This window comes from Eurosta solidaginis, chromosome 1 (assembly GCF_040869045.1).
Source record: "Eurosta solidaginis isolate ZX-2024a chromosome 1, ASM4086904v1, whole genome shotgun sequence".
Lineage (NCBI taxonomy): Eukaryota > Metazoa > Arthropoda > Insecta > Diptera > Tephritidae > Eurosta > Eurosta solidaginis.
Window position 1 is genome coordinate 178,381,798 of NC_090319.1, and position 20,679 is coordinate 178,402,476.

Below are 20,679 nucleotides of genomic sequence, written 5' to 3' on the forward strand. Positions count from 1 at the left end.
ATCATTACTACCTACTTACCATCATAAATTAATTCCAATCATCGGGTTGCTTGTATTCTGATAGAACTGGTAGATGCAGCATGATACTCATATGTCGTCCTCCGAGAGCAGCAACAGCCAGGCGCCAGCAGCCAAATAGACACCCAAAAATCCAACCGCCAAAATCGCATAAAACCATGTCTTGCCAATAAAGTTGCTGAAATTCGGCACTTTCGGCATGTAGTTGCACATCACAGAGACGGCTGTGGCAAAGAGACGACCCCAATCTGCGATGATAGTAAGTGTAAATGGAATACCAACCAGCGCAAAGCAAATGCAAAAGACGCGTCCACCCGTTGTTACGGGCACAATGTTGCCATAACCTATTGTTGTTAACACAGTTGATGGAAAGAACACAGCTTGTAAAATGCTCCATCGCATCCATTGGTTTACATGGCTGAATCAAAAATATCCACACCCAGCGCAATAAGTTCCAAAATCACAAGAGGCGTATAAGCGCCTGGCAACATTTTTGGTTTATCAATAGGCAGTTCATTTAAGCAATGTTTCATAATTGTAATTAATTGATCAGCATCTACTTCTGTGGCGCTTAAACCATAGTTATGAAAACCTTCAAAAATGTAGCCTCCAACAAAGCTATGCTGATCCCATTTCGCTTTAGCATGTTTAATAGAATCGGAACGCGCAAACGTACTATATCCACCAACGATTGGCACGAATAATGTGCTATTTCGTAGAACTTTGGAGTTTATGTAGTTCACAACATATATCCATAAATTTTTGGGTGCGTTCAACACTTTTTACTAAACGCGTTTTAGAACCTTGTAAATTTGTATCAGCATCAAAGAGGCCTTGATATATATCTGGTCTCCACCTTTCCATATATTTCATGTAACTTTTGGCGTCCAGTGTTTCCTTTCCGTGTCTAGTAAATAGCGGTACTATATCGTTGTCATTATGCCCACTCGGTGTGATCTCACAAGGATCTCGTATAATCAGCATTGTTAAAGTATCTGGATCAGGATACCCCACATAGCTTCCAAGTAAGCCATGGTACAGCAGTTTTGATTCTGTCATACATTCAATGGTTGATAATGACAATAGCAACGTCGGAGCTTCTTGGGTGATATATCCAAATACTTCGCTACTTAGATATGGAATGCTTTCGCCTTTAGTTGTTTGTACTAGCATAGGTGTTCTTCATTGTTTGTTCGTTTCCGTATGAATTAGGATCCCAAGACGAGCGGAAGATTTACTTGCATTCTTAACAACAAATCTCATTTTCATAACAACAAAACAACCTTTTAATTAATAAATATTTACTAAATCACATCAACACGAACCAGCTCATTGTAAATTTTACCAACCAGTTTTCCGCGGCAATTCGTTAATTAAACGTTCCAATTCCGCAGGACGTTCAAGTTGACGGAAGACCTTAAATTTACTGCCGCCTTTGTATGGCCTGCGACTAGCCTTCACCGTGGCAATTGCTCTTTATAAAAAATTCCTTTCGTGACTATGCATTATTTTGATATTTCTGATCACCAAAATAGAGGAGCCATATTTCATCTCTGCAGGTTAATACAGAGTGGTACGAGGCACATGAGTATAGCCTTTTCGTAAACGTGCCAGCCAAACATGAAGGAAGCGCATGAACAGATAACGACGGCTCGTAACAAATTGATTTTGATCGGCTCTTCGTTGTAGCCAAAATCAGTTGTACAACTTTATCGGCTGTATTGCAAAGTGCCCGAAAGTTAGGCGCCCATCATGCATGGGTCAGGCCCCGCTTAAATGGAAATAAACGACTTAAAACCTGCGGCAATTGTCTGTAGAAAGGACCAAATGAAGCAACAAAAGGCGTGAAACCAACAACCATTTACCAATACAAACAATTGGATTACGCCCACTTTGGAAACAGTAAAATCTCAGGAAATAAACAGCTAATGCCGGCGCCATATACAAAAATATGTGCCTAAAATTGAGTAGCGTTGCAAATATGAATGCTGAAACCAAATAACGCTCCTCCAGCAAGTAGCTAATACTCAGAAGCAATATACCGAATAGAAAGAAGCCCATTATATTGAAAATGAATATGATCCACAAAAATCAAACCCACATTGAATAGCATGAGAAGCTCTGCAGCAAAGTGGCGCTGTGACTTCTTGGGTTCATTTAAAATTTGCAGACATAGTGCCACACCGAATGCGGACATCAACTCCGCAAATATTTCCGTTCCGCGTTGAAAATATGTATATAGTTGCCGTTGATGCATAATTAAGATTTGTAACAATCAGCATTTGAGGATCAACATAATGTGCCACTTGCGCTAGTATCCATTCAAAATAGGCAAATAAAGGTGGACAATCGAGTGTCCATTCGCTTGTCGCATCATAATACCAGTGATTGAATGGTAGAGATAGCGCAATCAAACTGCTGCTTGTACCTGCTCTCCATTCCACAGATTTCGAAGTACATCGCAATGGGTGTACCTGAAATGAAATAAAAGAATAAAAAATTAGTAAATTTATTAAATTATACAACGGGAACGATACCAGCATACTTACCATTACAAATTTTTCTTCATAATGAAAATTCATTCAAAATGTCTCTATACTCATTTCCATGAATGAATGACATTTTGAATGAACGAAACAAGGTTGCCATTCGATGACATTTGCTTTTTTCGGTTCTTACGTAGTAAGCACATTGCGCGCGATCCAAAGGGTATCTCAACTCGGATCCATGAGATCCAACACACCCGAGCGTTAGCACGTGAACAAAAATCAGAATACATATATAATCGCGAAAATATAGACCTAAACAAGAAGGCGCGCTCTGGTTTGTATCATGGGCTTCCTTTTATCAAAACAAAAAAAAAAACCCATGAAAAAATAAGCAAAATAGGTATTTTCCTTAAATCAGTTTCCATTATTATTTTTATTAGGAAGAGTTAAGTTTTCTTCTAAACTCCCCCTTAGTTTAGACTGTTTCTTGAACTATAAAGAATAACTTCGAATTATATAAGACCGTAAAATATCCAAGCCTTTCAATGTTTTTAGTAGCGTAAACTTAACGGTGGAAGAGCTAATGGGAGATTACAATACAAATTTAAGATTGATAAAATGGTTAAAGGAAGGGTCAGAAATATTTTACGAAATAGTAAGTCAACAAAATCAACTGTATGGGAAAACCCAAAACCAAAAAAAAAATGAAAATTGTCAGAAATAATTATCAGAGTTGAGGTCGCGTCAGAACTCATGTCGTGAAAGTGCTCGAAGACATATATGCCATAGATACTACAAACAAGGGAGAAATAAAACTTTTAAAAAAGACTATAAATTTTATGTCGCGTCAGGACTCAGACGCGAGCTGTCCCTAAATAAATGCATGACATGACCATTATGTCTTATTACGCTTCCAAATTGGCAGCACCGCTCAGCTGCCTCATTCCAGTGAGTGGAAGAGTTATCAGCTGACAGCTCTACATATTACCACACTCGATAGTGTAGGCTATTTCCGCCAGGATGTGTTGAAATCAACAAACACACCACAATTTGTGATTATCACACAACATGGCCCAAATCAACACAAAGAGTGTTCCCAGACAGCGAATAAAGACCTCTTTACAACTGGCGTACATTTTATCTGCACGACGTCATCTGACTAGTCATTTTACAGTAATTCATAGGTTATATTCATAGTCACATGTGCATGGGCGTGGGTAAGTTTTGTGACCAAAATTTTTGTAGGGCAATTACAAGGAGCCGTGACAACACACTGGTTTACCGTGATATACCGTATATTACCGCGTATTGCCTGCTTTAGGCAAACACCAAAAAATATAGTTTGTCTTAAGTCTATATTTAATAATACTTAATTTTACTGTTGATTGTTTCAACATCAGAATTTCCATTCTGATGAAAAGATTTTCAAAATTAAAGATACGCTTAGGCGTATCTCAATGAAAGTTTCCCAAACCTCATAGTGGGTCCAACCACTACACGTCAATGTGTAGGCAGAATAACCTAACAAGATTATGCACCCCACATGTACCCCTTATCCCGAGTACGCCAACCAATAGGTCAGCCAGAATCGACCCCGGGTCTCCGGCAATTAGCCACCCAACCAACCTATGCAGCGATATTACTAAACGCTACCATTTCCAGACATACCTGGATTTGCATTCAAACGCTCCAAAACCGAGGCACGCCCAAATGCGTTCACAATCGCTTGCCGTCTGTGCACCAAACCGCACGGAGTACGATTGTGCCCAATTTACCGTGGTATGTCGACTGAGGAGCGACTACGTGCAATACTCATTCACCGCTATTGTCCCAACTGCCTATCCCCGTTCCACCGCCTGGAAATCTGCCCCAGCCAAGACCGATGCCGACGCTGCAGTGAACCACATCACACGACGCTACACATGGACGAGGATCAGCCGTCGCCACCTCAAAGCAAGCACAATGACGACGATGCGAGCTCGGACGGGGTCCTCTCCATCCATGTCACGGAGCAAACTAAATCATGGGCCCAGCAAGTCGAGGAAGAAGAGGAAGAAGAGAGGCTGGCCAATGCAGCAGAGGTAGCCCAATCGGGCAGCTTAGAAACGCCGCGATTCCGGCCCCCTTTACGTCATGAGAGACCCGAGAACCGCTCGCCTATGCACGGCGCTTTCGCGCGCTCACAAATCGGGGATGGCGCGGAGACACGTCCTTTCCGCCCATCGCACCGCCCTACTGGTAACCAGCGTGACGACGCGGAACCGCGTCCGTCCCGCTCGTCACGACAGTTCACTGGGAGGGCGGCCCCTAATTAGATGCGCAACAACCATCGAGCTCTCGTGAGGCAACAACAAACCCCCACTGGCTCCAGGAGTGGTATACTCCGGGAAAATTTAGCGGCACCGACTATAACTCGAGCATTGATCGCCATCGCGCCGACAGCAATAGTCCGAATTGAGGCAGGAGGCCGTTTACACCTGGTCCGCGCCCTGTTAGATGCCTGCGCTCCCACCAGCACTATCGATGCCAATCTGTGCAAGGATCTACACCTGGAGCGTAACAATACCGCACGTCTTTCGAGGTGCACCGTCGTTCTTCGAGGGAAGTATGGGGTAGCGGGAAAAATCACGACCCAAGCCACCGTAATAGCAAACTATGCCAGGTTAAACCCCACGGCAAATCTGGACCTGTCGGTAGCGGCCCCATTCCAGTTCATGAAGCTGGCCGATCCGACGTTTTACCGATCGTTGCCAGTGTTGCTCACTTTGGGCGCCGACGTCTACGCCAGTATTATGGTCGGCGGCACACCCGCGTCGACTGTCGGCGGGCTCCTCACCCAACCCACAATATTCGGCCTCGTCGTGTCCGGAGCCCACCCACTATAAAACCTTAAACTATACCACAAGGTGCATTTTAAACCAAGCAACCCCACGTACTTGAATACTAACGCTTTTCTTTTTCATCCACAGTTCAGCGAGGCTGCATTACTGCGAGCACGGATGTCCGCCGGAGATCGTACTTACGATCCAACGATACATACACATCATAGTTTTAATATTTGCAAATTAATATAAAGTGAATTTTCCAAGTGTACAGTGAGTTGTCGATTTTAATTGATATATCTAGTTTTCCGCATTATAATTGCGCTCATCCGTGCGCATTTGAATTGACAAAATTATAATTGTCCGCTTTGAATTGCCAAGTGGAAATTTCTTATATCCTAACTACTTGCACTTGCGGGAAGATTGCACTTCGATAAATTTGGATTTTGTATTTCCATTAAGTTCGTTCTGCACTACTGCATATAAAGTCGGAATAACTATTTATATTGTGAAATAATTAGTTTGTGAGAGTTTCATTTTTGTAAACACATAACGTAGCTCGTCGCTAATACCTCACTTTATATTTTATAAATAAATAATAATACATTGTGATTACTCGGTATTAATTCTTCTTTTTTTATTTCTTTATTTGCGTGCGATCGCGCCCTACGACCCGGGTGCCACATTCCCCCCGCAACATGCCCGTAAACTGTCAGCTGTTAGGTTGCCAAATGCTTTTAAAATAAACTTCTTAAATAACTAGATACATAATCTGCTATCTCCTTTTGTCTTCTTGATGTGTGTCTGCACCTCTATGCCTTACGCTTTAATTCCATGTGTTCATATATTTGCTTATCATGAATAATAGTCTGTTGAAAGTTTATTTTAAATTATGTTCGTTGGGGTCATCACCTCGCAGCTTAACATGCATCCAATACACGAATAATAGTCTGTTGAAAATTTATTTTGAATTATGTTGTAATATTTGGGATGTCCTGCTAAAGATGTTTAGCAGACTGCCTAGTAAACAGCAGTTTGCTTAAGCAGGACTGGCAGGATCGCCATGTAATATTTGGAGGCGTCCTGCTAAAGATGTTCAGCAGACTGCATTGTAAACAGCAGTTTGCCTAAGCAGAACTGGCAGCATCGCTATGTAATATTTGAGGTAATGAGAATAACGTAATTTAGGTTGCAGTGCCCATTTAGCGGCACCAGATAGAATTCACTGCCTTTGAAGCGGCAACAGATTGAATTCACCTCTTTATTCAAAAGTTGTTTTCTTTTATACAAAATTTCTATGAGCTAAAATACTTATTTACACTAATACTTACAAACTAAGTGTAACACACAAATACATCCAATTCAGTTCCCTGGGAACTGCATTCTAAGCATAAATAAAATTGGCTGTGGAATCTGCAACGCAAATATAAATGAATCATGTTAATAATATGTTTACAGGTAAAGGCTTGTCGCGAGCAAGCTCCAAACAGTGGCATACCAAGATCTAGGTTACCACGGTGCACGGTGTACAAAATATATGTTTGTGCAAATGAATGAATATGTCAATTGAATCTCAGGCCGTACCAAAGCGAGCCGAAATATATGTAGTACAAATGTATTAATATGTATGTAAGAGTCAATGTATTTTAAGACATTCCAAAACGGGTCGTAATATATGTTTGTACAAATGAGTGAATAACTGAATGAGTGAATGCTACACCATCTGCTTTTGAAATAGTAGAGATATATAATTTTGAACACGAATTATTTATGGCTACTCAAGTTAGGCTATTGATTTTGAATCCGGTTGTGCTTACTTTGCTTGTTGGGTTTTTTTTTTTTGGGTGTGGCAGTATTTTATGACATTTAGCTTGATTTCTAAAGAATAGTTTACATTTGTGTTCTTCTTTTGTTTTGTTTTATTATTGTATTTTTCTTTTGCATACAATAAAAATTTCTTTGTGTTCATAAAATTAAAGTGCTCTTATTCTATGAGTTTAAGTCTATTTTTATGTATTACAATTTTCTTATTATTATTATTTTGATTTACGTTTTCTATGTTTCTATTTTCTACATTGTTTTTATCGAGCTTTACTACTATAAATGGAATTATAGTAACATTATTATTTTTATCGATCTTTTCTACCTTATAGGGTATTAGCCTTATAGGGAATTAAATGAAAAAATTGTTTTTTGCTTATCGATATTTTATATTCTGCAGGGCCCTATATGTATGTCTACAATCTACCATATAACCTCTCTAAAAGACAAGGTTTTCCTAGATAAAGCCTGTCAAACTTATATCTATATTTATAAAAAAACTAATGGAGATTAATGATTTAGTTTTCCTTACTTTCTACTCCACAGGACCCTATATTATATATCCTATCGACTAAATATAGGAGATTTAGTTTTACTTACTTTGACTATTTCTATTTAACAAAGCTTTTGCATTTTTTATTAAAATTAAAGCGTATAGAATAGGATGATGGTTACAGTCATCATTGACTGAAAATTGACATTTTTCTAAAAAGCGTGATCTCTAAGCGTATGATATACAGTAGATTGGGTAATTTCAGTTGCTGCTGGAGCAAGAAGTAGTTATATAGTGATAAGTGGTTAAACCAATGGGTACAGTGGATGCAAACATTTCTCATATCTTTTATTATACCATTTTTCATATTTTTCCAGCAATATTTTGTCTGGTCTTGTTCATCATGCGATTTATGACTGGGTGGCAAACCCATATTAGATCGTCATGATATTTATGAAGAATTTTTTATTTGCTTTATTTTTTTTTGTATTTTGTCGACTCTGGTCACACGCATAACTCCTGAGGTTAATGATTTGTTAGATCTTTGGAGAACTTTGGTACCTTTTAATATTATTTAAATTTGCCTACTCGAGTATTCCATTCGTTAATAATCAATTTCTCCCTAAGGGCAACTGTGTTTTTAATTTACAAGTCCTAGATTGCCGGCATTTTTCAGCCTGGCGGAATATTGTCCTAAGTCAATAGCTTCCTCAACAATCCGGTTGTTTGTATTTATTATGCTACTAATTTTGCTTCCTTTTGGATGAAAACGAGCGGGACATTTCTAATTGCAGATTTATTTATTAAGCGCTTTATCTATTATAAGGTTCTCTTTTGACTCTTTATTTTCTCCATTCTTGTTGGTAGTATTGTTATTGGCTGGTTAATGTATGCTTCCACTTTATTTTCCTGCTATGAACATTTGAAGCATTTATTGTGATATAAATATCAAATTCGTTATTTTTATAATGGGTGTGTGATTAAGTGCATGCATTTTTAAAAGATTGCCCATCAAAACTTTTGCAAAGATGTCTTGAGCATCCGAAAAGTTTACTCAAATTTTTGGTTTGCTATCGAGCTTAGCTAAAGCTTGCCTCAAGAAAATAATCTGTTAATTGAAGAATTTTGAGGGTTATTGTTTGTAAATGGGTTTTTAATAGTAACCCGTAACTCCCGGGCAAAGCAACATCAAAATTTTAGAAATAAGATTTTTCAATTAGAAGAAAATTTTTCTAAGCGGGGTCGCCCCTCGGCAGTGTCTGGCAAGCGCTCCGATTGTATTTCTGCCATGAAAAGCTCTCAGTGAAAACTCATCTGCCTTGCAGATGCCGTTCGGAGTCGGCATAAAACATGTAGGTCCCGTCCAGCCAATTTGTAGGGAAAAATCAAGAGGAGCACGACGCAAATTGGAAGAGAAGCTCGGCCTTAGATCTCTTCGGAGGTTATCGCGCCTTACATTTATTATTTTTTATTAAGGTTTTTGTTTAAAAAAAAGGACTAAGAATATGAAAAAGGACTAATTTAGGCCTAATAAAATTATTGATTTTGTTCGTAAAATCTTGCTTTACAACTTTCTTGTTTGTAAAAAATTTTTCTGTTTAAAAATACTTTTATTTTTTTTTTTCAAAATATCATAATTTATTTTTTCTTACTTAACAAACTTTACAGAATATTGGCATTTTCAAATTTATTTCTTTACTATTTTAATTTTTTTTTTTCGTTTTATATGCGACTTTGGCTTCATATTTTTTTCTTTTTTTCTTCATATTCATTGATCTGCCTAATTCTATTAGTTAAAAAATGTTTACAAAATTTTAATTAAATGAAATTTTTTTTCTTCTTTATTTCTTAACTTTTGTTTCTCCTTCCTGAATTAATTGGGTACAACGCAAAAATACTGCGTCAAATTCTTTTTGATTATTGATTTCGTTCATTGAAATACTTAGAGCGAGAAGAAAAAAAATTCTTTATTTTATTAGCAAAAATCTACTTTTTGCCCGTAAACTGGCAGCCGTTAGGATGCCAAATGCTTTTAAAATAAACTTCTTAAATAATTAGATACATAATCTGCTATCTCCTTTTGTCTTCTTGATGTGTGTCTGCACCACAAGGTCTATTCCACTTCTCTATGCCTTACGCTTCAATTCCATGTGTTCATATATTTGCTTATCACGAATAATAGTCTGTTGAAAGTTTATTTTAAATTATGTTCGTTGGGATCATCACCTCGCAGCTTAACATGCATCCAATACACGAATAGTCTGTTGAAAATTTATTTTGAATTATGTTGTAATATTTGGGATGTTCTGCTAAAGATGTTTAGCAGACTGCCTAGTAAACAGCAGTTTGCCTAAGCAGGACTGGCAGGATCGCCATGTAATATTTGGAGGCGTCCTGCTAAAGATGTTCAGCAGACTGCATTGTACACAGCAGTTTGCCTCAGCAGAACTGGCAGCATCGCTATGTAATATTTGAGGTGATGAGAATAACGGAATATAGGTTGCAGTGCCCATTTAGCGGAACCAGATAGAATTCACTGCCATTGAAGCGGCAGCAGATTGAATTCACCTCTTTATTCAAAAGTTGTTTTCTTTTATACAAAATTTCTATGAGCTAAAATACTTATTTACACTAATATTTACAAACTAAGTGTAACACACAAATACATTCAATTCAGTTCCCAGGGAACTGCATTCTAAGCATAAATAAAATTGGCTGTGGAATCTGCAACGCAAGCATAAATTAATCATGTTAATAATTTGTTTACAGGTAAAGGCTTGTCGCGAGCAAGCTCCAAACAGTGGCATACCAAGGTTCAGGTTACCACGGTGCACAGTGTACAAAATATATGTTTGTCAAATGAATGAATGTGTCAATTGAATCTCAGGTCGTACCAAAGCGAGCCAAAATAATGTATGTAAGAGTCAATGTATTTTAAGACATTCCAAAACGGGTCGAAATATATGTTTGTACAAATGAGTAATAACTTAATGAGTGAATGCTACACAGCTGTTGAATGTCCTGTGATACCTGTATCACAAATCGGAAGAAAATTGAGCAGTCTTACCATCAGAAGAAATTTGGACGGCAAGGAGCGTTTACTGACTGTAGATACGGGCGCATCTCATTCCTTAATCCGATCTGATTTGGTCAACAGGAGAGTAAAGCCATTACCTGGAGCAAGATTGCATACGGTCACTGGTTGTATAACCAAGTACAGTGAGAAATGGCATGTGAAATCTTAATTGGAAAAGTCACGGTTCTACACAAATTTAGAAACCCAAATGGACTACGACCATTTTAAAAGACCTTCGCCATAAAAATGGACTCGTTGGGGGAGCTCAAAGCGGAATGCAAGAGAGCCGAAAAACTTATTAAAGGGAATAAGAGTAGGACTGGGGTAGTTAACGAGGTCGATTTTGAGCAGTCAAGGGGAGGAACGGAAACAAAAGTCGAAGCTTTTGTTGGGAAACCCCAGTACCAATTCCAACCTCAACCTCTACACCAAACCCCAGCCAATCCCATAGTATTCGTCCTTCTGTTAGTCCTGCGTCTAAGTCCACCGTCAATTCCTTTTGTGCTTCGCCTTTCCACTTAATGTCTTGATTTTAGTGTGGTATGCCGGTGGATCACTTTGTGAAAAACCCGGCAGAAGCACAAAAACCAAATAAATGTTCGTCCTCGTTCCACAATATGGTCTGTTTTGCGTGTGGAAGTGATTCATCCTTTTGCGTGTTTAAACAAAAACAGGGAAACCCCAGACTGGCGGAGGCAACCGTGGACTCCAGCCAGAAGGCAGGCAACCCGGCAACACTTAAGTAAAAATTTTGTGGAGAAGGGATACGGAAAACAGGGAAGAAGTGAAGCAGGCAGGAGTGACACGGAAAAAAATGATATTTAGAGTTTACACCAAAGAAAGCTAGAGTACGAAGAAGCAGGAAAAAAATATTTTGTCATACAATAAATGCAAGTAGGAAAAACAGAAATTTTAAGAAGATAGAGAAGATGAGGGAAAAGAGAAAATATTTTAAAAGGTTGAAGAATAAAATAGTTTCAAAAATTTTTACAGTGAAAGGAGATAACAGGTTTTACCCCAAAACAAATATAGGAGGTCATGAGGTCGTGGCTCTCTTGGACTCAGGGGCGAGTGCCAGCTGCTTAGGAAAAAGCTCAGCGGCACTCGTAGGCGGTAAAGAGGCCTTGATTGTGCCAATCAGTGCACAAAATATCCGAACCGCGAACGGGGAGGAAACCGCCGCGGTAGGGGTCATAAAGTTACCAGTCGAGTGGGATGGTGCGAACAGAGAATTAGAATTTTTGATAGTTCCTGATCTGCAACAAACAGGAAGTATATTTTGGGATAGATTTTTGGCATGCCTTTGGTATGAGTGTTGTGAGTAAATGTATGAATGGGAATGTGTGTCCAAATAATGACAGTGTGGCGGAGCTCGTGACCGCCGAGGGTGACTTGTCTTTCGACGCTGTGCAGCACGTTTTGACGTCGCAGCAAAATGCAATATTGGAGCGTGTGAAGGCCAAATTCCCGTCCTTCGCGGTATTAGGGTTTGGCCAAATAGATAAGGAGGAACACGTCATCGAGGCGGTTGACGAGAATCTGCCAGTAAAGCAGCGCCATTACCCGATTTCACCAGCTATTCAAAAACTAATATATGCGGAGCTAGACAGGATGCTGAGCATGGGTGTCATCGAGGAATCCAACAGTAGTTCGAACTCTCCAGTCTCACTAGTGATCAAAGGGACCAATAACCGTCTGTGCCTCGACGCCCACAAAGTCAATGAAAGGAGGATAAAGGATACATACCCATTACCCCACATCGACGGAATACTTAGCCGATTACAGAATACCAGATTTATTTCCGCGATAGATTTGAAGGACGCTTTCTGGCAGATTCCTCTGGAGAAGAGGTCAAGAGAAAAGACTGCTTTCACTGTCCCTGGCCGACCACTATACCAATTCACGGTCATGCCTTTCGAGTTGTGCAATGCAGCACCACGTATGTGTCGTCTTATGGACAAGGTCATTCCGGCCGCTTTACGTGAGTGTGTTTTTGTTTATCTTGACGACTTGTTAGTTTGTTCTGTAGATTTTGAGTCCCATATGTGTTTATTGTAAAAGGTTGCTCGATGTCTTCGCGAGGCTAATTTAACTGTTAACGTAGAAAAAAGCAAGTTTTGTTTTAAAGAGGTTCGATATTTAGGATACGTAGTCGGGGATGGATGTATTAGGACAGACGCCAACAAAGTGGTAGCTGTGAGGGACTTTCCCGTTCCGAAAACCCCGAAGCAACTATGACGGTTCCTGGGTATGTCGGGTTGGTACCGACGTTTCATACAGGACTGTGTTACAATTGCAGCTCCGCTGCACGACTGCCTCAAAAAGGACAAAATTAAGGAATTTAGCATGACGGACGAAGCAATAAAATCATTTGAAATTTTAAAGCAGAGTTTGGTTTCTGCACCGGTGCTCACACATCCCGACTTTAGTCGTCGTTTTTATTTTCAATGTGATGCACCAACTGACGGAGTGGGAGGGGTTTTTTTCCAACTAAACGATGACCAGAACGAAAGATCGATTGCCTACGTTTCGGCAAAACTAAATAAAGCGCAGGAAAACTACAGCATAACAGAACTAGAATACTATGCTGCTATTGTGAATGTTAAAAGATTCCGACCTTACGTGGAGGGAATCCCGTTCACCATCATAACTGATCATGCCAGCCTCAAATGGCTCATGAAACAGAAAGATATTTCTGGGAGGGGAAGGTGGAGTTTGAAACTCCAGGGTTATGATTTCGGTATCCAACAACGAAAAGGTGCACAAGACGTGGTTCCTGACAAACTCTCACGAATGCAGATGGACGAAATACAGACGAATGCAGAGCCATAGACGTGTGTCTCGAGTCACCGTGCTTCGAATCGGAGGAGTATACGGAGTTTAAAAAGACGGAGACCGAGAACAAAGACAAGTTACCGGATTTGTGTTTATTGGACGGTTACGTTTAGAAACGGACGCAATTCGACAGAGGGGATGATCTTCTAGCGGACCATACCTGGAATCTCTGGGTTCCGTCGGAATTCCGACCGGGACTGGTAGAGTCTTCTCACAGCTCACCGTCCGCTGGTCATGGTGGCATTCACAAAACATTATCCAGACTACGTCAAAAATACCACTGGCCAGGAATGGTCACCAATATATGCGCTCACATAAAAGACTGCGGAACTTGCAAAACTAACAAAACTCAAAACTTTTTCAAACAACCCATGATGGGAAAACAAAAGCTCACAGAGCGACCTTTCCAACGCCTGTTTATTGATTTTATGGGTCCTTATCCTCGTTCTTGCTATGGTAACGTGTATTTTCTGCAGATCATTAGATCCTTTATAAAGGATAACCAGAAAACTAGGACAAATGCGTCAGCGATGCCGCATTTGCCCTTCGCAGCATCGCACACTCAGCGATCAACCTGTCTCCATATTATGCCACTTTCGGTATGCCTATGCTGCATCATACGAGCTATACCGAAAGCTGGCGGCAGTGAAAGATGTTGATTTCGAGATAGGAGCGCAAAGCGATAAAATGCAGATGATAAGAAATAGGAGCTGAAGTTGGTCCATGAAAGAAATAAAAAGTATATGACACCAGGAGTAGGGATGTTACGTTTAAAATCGGACAAGTGGTATATCGCAGAAATTTTAAGCAGAGTTCCTAGTCGATAACTACAACGCCAAGCTAGCTCCCAAACAGAAAAAATGTATAGTCCTAAAAGCTATCGGGAATTCGATGTACGCGCTTGGCAATAGTAATGGAAAAAAGAACGGCGTATACCACGCTAAAGATATTTTTGCAAAATAGTTTAATGTTTTTTGTAGTGATAGTACTTTTGTTTATGTTATTTATTTATTTATCGACGTATTTTATTTATTTATTTACTGACGTATTGTATTTATTCATTTATTGACGTATATGATTATTTTATTAAAATATTTTTATTTTTCTTGACTCTTTTATTTGTTTGATTATTTTTAGATTTATTTGGATTTTTTATTTATTTTACATTTTTTTTTTTTACTTGACTATATGATCTGTGAAATTTTATTTTATTTAATCCTCTTATTTCATATTTTTTTAATACCAGTGATATTTTATTTTATAGTTTTTATTAAGTTTTATTATCTCTGATATTTTATTTAATTAAATTTTTTCTTTTAGTTTTTTTATCTGTGATACTTCCCTTATTTTTAGATAAAATAAATAAATGTAAGGCGCGATAACCTCCGAAGAGATCTAAGGCCGAGCTTCTCTTCCAATTTGCGTCGTGCTCCTCTTGATTTTCCCTACAAATTGGCCGGACGGGACCTACATGTTTTATGCCGACTCCGAACGGCATCTGCAAGGCAGATGAGTTTTCACTGAGAGCTTTTCATGGCAGAAATACACCCGGAGCGCTTGCCAAACACTGCCGAGGGGCGACCCCGCTTAGAAAAATTTTCTTCTAATTGAAAAACCTTATTTCTAAAATTTTAATGTTGCTTTGCCCGGGAGTTGAACCCAGGGCATACGGTGTGATAGGCGGAGCACGCTACCATCACACCACGGTGTTATTTTTAGATATGTTGGGTAATATCTGTGATATAGGTTAAGTAGTAGCGTTAGCCCAGTGATTTAGTTTGCAGGTAAACGGTAGAGAAGTTTAAAGGCATGAAGAAAAATAGGCCCGGAATTGAGTCGTGGGACGCGGGAAACAATACTTGCCAGGCTGCATTGAAAACCTTTTACGCACACGCTCCATAGTGCAGGCACCATCGGCGGTTGCGAGCCTGTAACGACAGGGTGTCTCCATACTGGCTTGAATGAGTGGCAGCGTGTATATGTGTCTATGCATTTATGTGTTATGTGTCCAGCTTCGTGTGTAGGCCGCAATGTTGCAACGTCGGTTGCTACAGCAAAATGGCAACATTGTGTCTGCAGTAGATACGATGTTGCTGATGATGTAGCAACATTGCAGCCAAGACACGAACTAAATATCTGTATCTGTGTAGGTGTTTGTTTGTGTAAGCGCTTAAGTGTATGAATGTATGAGCGTGTGAATGAATCAGTGTGAGCGGTCAAGGCACGAATGCTAAGTATCTATGTGTTTGTGTTGTTTTGTTAAGTATGGGGATGTTAGTTTGTATAAGCGTTTATGTGCGAACATGTGCGTGTATGATTGCATGGACGCATAAACGAAAATACGGGCAAGCCGAGAAGAAAGTCGAACATCTATAGGTGAAAGTTGTCCGTTTCTGGATAACGTTCCTTACCACGGCGGTGGCTATAAAAGGGCATGAAGCTAGGCAACGGGCAGACGTTTCCTTGTAACAGTGCCCAGTGCAAGTGAAGTGAAGTGTGGAAAAAAAACTAAGAAGGTGTGAAGTGCCAAGTTAGTAAGACCTTTTCAAAAGGTTTGAAAGTATTTAGTGCGCGTGATTTTAAAACGGCAAGAAATTTCCGCGAAAAGTTTTAGTGCCCGGAGTGCTTCAAGGCTTTCAAACGCTCTAGTCTGGCGGTTTATTAGGTTCTCGCCATCAAAATTTATGGTACCAGGTAATTGTAAATTTTTGTGTGTTACCTCCTTCTCCCAACCTGGCATGACCACTGGGAATTTGGCTTCTATATAGCTAAGTTTCCAAGCAAGCCAAAAGTAAACTTGCATGCATAGCTTTACATCCCCATATATATGTATATACGTATGTAGGTTAGAAAATAAAGCAAGCAAACAAGTAGGCATACGTTTCTAGAAAGGCCTACGTTTCTTAAATAATTTATTTTCCATGTAACTAATAAGGTTTTTGCCTTTTTTTGGCAGATCGCTTTAAATTGGCGGAAATTGCGCACTGGGCACTAGCATCGGGAAAAAGGTGGCTAAAACCCGAATTTTTTTGGCGGTAAACGGGCTCTAATTGTCGGCGCAACGCCAACCACAACCATTACATATTTTTCTGCTGGCGGCCACATATTTCGGACCGCCGATATATCGCCACAACAGCAACAACCACAACAACGAACACCACTATTTGCATCCCGCCAGACAACAAATACATAATCTTTCTTATATTACCCGCGCAACACCTACAACAACAACTACCATTGGCTTTCACCAACAATTACACCATTCTCGATAACAACAATTGCGATGCATGTTCACTGCGGTTAACCACAAGAGGTGTCGGCAACCTCACATACCTCGCCACCACAACAACCACCATTACTCATGTTTATATAGGCCAGCAAAAACTACCACGCCCATTACATTTCCTTATAACGCTAGAAAAAGGGTGCCTGCGACACGAAAACAACTATAACATCACCACTGTATCAGCTACCAGATTGGAGGAACAACGCAGTCCACGAGATACATTTTTGTCCTTTACCTTTGTATTAATTAATTATTGTTACTTGGCTTTTTTGTACATACCCATACTAGCGGTGTAGATATTTGGGAAAAAGGGCATAAGTAGGCACAAACGCCACGAAGTTAGTCAGGCGAGTTCATATTTTTAATAAAGTAGGTATTTTCTGATTACGGGGCAGGCTTACAGGAGATATAACAAAAGACACCTTTTCATTGGAAAGAGTTCTTGCACATTTTGTGCCTTTTGCCTTTTTTATCTTCTTCCTTGGGGTCTCTGGGGTCTCTGATATACTCTCATCCTGGAAAGAAACCAGAAAACTAGTCAATTTTTTTTTTTTTTTGACTAGGAACGTACACGGGAGCAGGCATTTTGGTCTTGTCATCGACGCTTTGTTGAATTACGTCCAAGATCACAAGCGAGTAATCTGGCTGAGTATTGAGAAAAGAAAAAAAAATTGTGTACCAGATAAATGTATTTGCATTGAGCATATATGCTTTGAGTGCTTTTTCTTTACAGCTCGCGGACTCAACTTCATGCAGGCGCCTCCAACGGAGTGAGTAACGCGGTGAGTGACAATATTGTAAATTTGGAGAAGTATATATGCACGTATGAATGTATGTACATATATTGCCAGTCAATTCCTAGCCTTGCAAAATTAGAAGAGGAATTGGCGACGACAAAAGAAATCGGAATAATATATGTGCACGCACAAAACCTCACAAACATACATTTATATCTACATACCTTTTTTTGACATACATATAAATTCCTTATTTCTTCGATGACCTACTTTTGCTTTGTGCAAAATTGATGTTGTATTTACTTGTGCGATTGCGATAGGTCAGGGATCAGGGTTTTAAAATTTTTGATTTACTAATTTTTTGCACTTAGCTTGAATTTCATATCGGTAGATTTTAAGATTCTAGTTGGTAGGATAATGCATTAGTGTGGTTCACAAATTTTTGTTACTAGTATAAGAAATATCACCTCTCGTTTTTTTTTTTGAAGGTGAGTGTTTAGGGGAAATCACCGAGTGACAGGGGACCGACCAGTGTCAGGATTGGGGACACTGTAAGTATATCGGTGTCAGCACAGTGCCCACGGTGTAGTGCAAGTTGTACTGCAGAGGGAGGTTATACCCCACCAGACAGGACAGGCCTTCATCTTTTTCTGCCCCTTATGCTTTCCCCTCTATAACTTTGCCCCTCACGTTTATTTCTATCTTTTTCAGATTTTTCTCTCCTTTCTATACACATGCAGGTATGAACCCTCTTTTTGTTCATGTGGCTGCGGGTGAGGTCGGTGGTGCAATACCCCGCCCAAGACGGCGAGCTAGCCTGGGCCCGCAAGCATACCCGCCGCTCCTCACCACCCAAACAGCCACGTAACATACTGCCTCTTATGCTACAGTTTTAGATTTCGGACGACATCTCTGATATACTCGTCTCCTGTGGTTCCATATGGGATGCCATATATGTCTTCTGTTCTTCCAGTTGAGATGTTATACCTGTCTCCTGTAAGTCCAATTGAGTTTCTATTATACGTGTTTACTGGGTTTCCATTTTTGTTGCCAATATCGCATAAGTCACCCCGCATGCGATTTAATTCGGCCATCCGTTCTTCTATTCCATTTTGTTAATATCTCATCCCCATCAGTATAAAAGACAAGTATAAAATACTCCTCCGCATTAATTCCTTCGGACTCCATAACCTCCCGTAGTCGTGCTAGAAAGTCCGATTTATTACCGGATGTAGACAACCCACGGTTCTCTAACTCCTTTTTCAGTTGTTGGATCTTTATATCATTTAACTTGGCCATGTCGAAGTTGTTTTCGAAACTTCGGAATTTATTCAACAATTCCTCTTCTGACACCAATCGTAACTAGTTCTGTTTATTTTGCACCTTCTGCTATCGGTCGAAGGGCCGAACTGTCGAATAAATGACTCAAATATTCAGTATAGCAATATCTCCTTTATTTACAACTCTACTGTAGTAGGACTAGTACTTCACAATTACAATACTCGCGTAAATCACTAAAAGCGTGTTAAAATCAAACTGATTCATAATTCCTCAGCTTGCGCTGCTTTTATACTCTCTGTTTACTCGTGTAAATGAGGACCGCTGGTTTACATGCACATATGTGTGGTTGCTTGATATATTGTACATTTATTTACTAGCAGAGTGACGTATTGAAATTGCTAACATTCACCACAATATTATTATATAAAAGCTTTTCGAAACAAAGGAATCGGTTGAAGATTTAATAGAAAAAATTCTATAATCATTATCAAAGACTGATAAATTGATGAAACTTGATTTAAGGGTTGACTTTATTGCAAAAAATAGAAACTTGGTGAAAGTTCGCAACTTAGACATGGCACCGTTCATATTTAGAAGAAGAAACAGAAAAAGTTTTGCAAGCCGTAAATCAAAGTCTGTTGAAGATATTATATTGAAATTTTGCGAGCCGTTAATCAAAATCCATTGACAATTTGTTTTCAAACACCAATGGAAACAAAAAGTTCTACACTCTTGTGTTATGTATTTAAATTATACTGAGATCCCACTTCAATTGTGCAAAACTTTGGGCGTGGCACTGCCCACTTTCAATAGAAGAACATTTAATAGCCTTGCAAGCCTTAAATCGAAAGCAGCTAGTATCACTTTGCAATTTCGCAGAATTATGATTCTTAGTACCATATTTAGATATGAGGAAAATTTGTGAACGACAACGCCAACTTCTTTTAAAAATTAATAAGCAATATATGTATATATGACCTGTAACTATATTATCATTATAGATACTTTCAATACCAAAGTCGAACAAAAAGCAGCAAATTTTAACCAGATTTGGTAAGAACATTGTTTCTCTAACAGTAACTGATTTATAGCTGCTTTCGTGGTTTGGAATTCACATAACGGTTGCTAAACGCTATTCAAATTATGATTTACATTAATTGCTTGTGACTAGTTGATGAAAGTATGTTATGCAGTGCGGTCGACCTTTTTTTTCAGTGGTGTGATATTGATAGTATTTTTTCAAAAAGTGTTTATTTGTCAAAGTAATAATTCTGATAGTGGCCTAAAACTATTTCAAATAATAAAAAACGGTAAGAAAGTTATTTATTAAATAATTGTTTTAAATAATTTTTTCTATTAAGCCATAAGAGGGCTAGTCTGGGCTACTTAGGGTAGGGTATTTTGGGCTAGTAGCCCACATTACACCGCTCATAGTTTTGCTTAATTCCGTTAACATTCTTTTTGTAATACTTAACTAGGCACAACTATCTAATCATGCCAAAAAAGGGAGAAATAAGGAAATGGGACCCGAATATGATGAAAAAAGCTATTCAGGCTGTAAGGAAAGAGGAAATGGGCACACTTTCTGCATCAAATACCTTTGATTTGCCGCGCTCTACTTTACAAAGAATGGCAAGAATTGATTCCTCTCCTAGCAAACTAATAAAGACACCACTTGGGCGTAAACCAGTGCTGAATGAAAAAACTGAAAAACATATAGTAAAATATGCATTGGAAATGGAATCAAAATTTTTTGGCCTTACAAAACGCGATATTAGGTCTCTTGCATTTCAGTTGGCTGAAAAAGCCCATGTGCCAAAT

General features: G+C 39.2%; 2 pseudogenes; both read right to left on the reverse strand.

Moving 5' to 3' along the window:
* Positions 1-428: 428 nt before the first annotated feature.
* Positions 429-1,281, reverse strand: LOC137238796 (queuine tRNA-ribosyltransferase accessory subunit 2-like; annotated as a pseudogene).
* A 284-nt stretch (positions 1,282-1,565) lies between these two features.
* The window catches only part of LOC137238804 (probable dolichyl pyrophosphate Glc1Man9GlcNAc2 alpha-1,3-glucosyltransferase), a 45,105-nt pseudogene continuing 25,991 nt past the window's right edge, over positions 1,566-20,679 (reverse strand).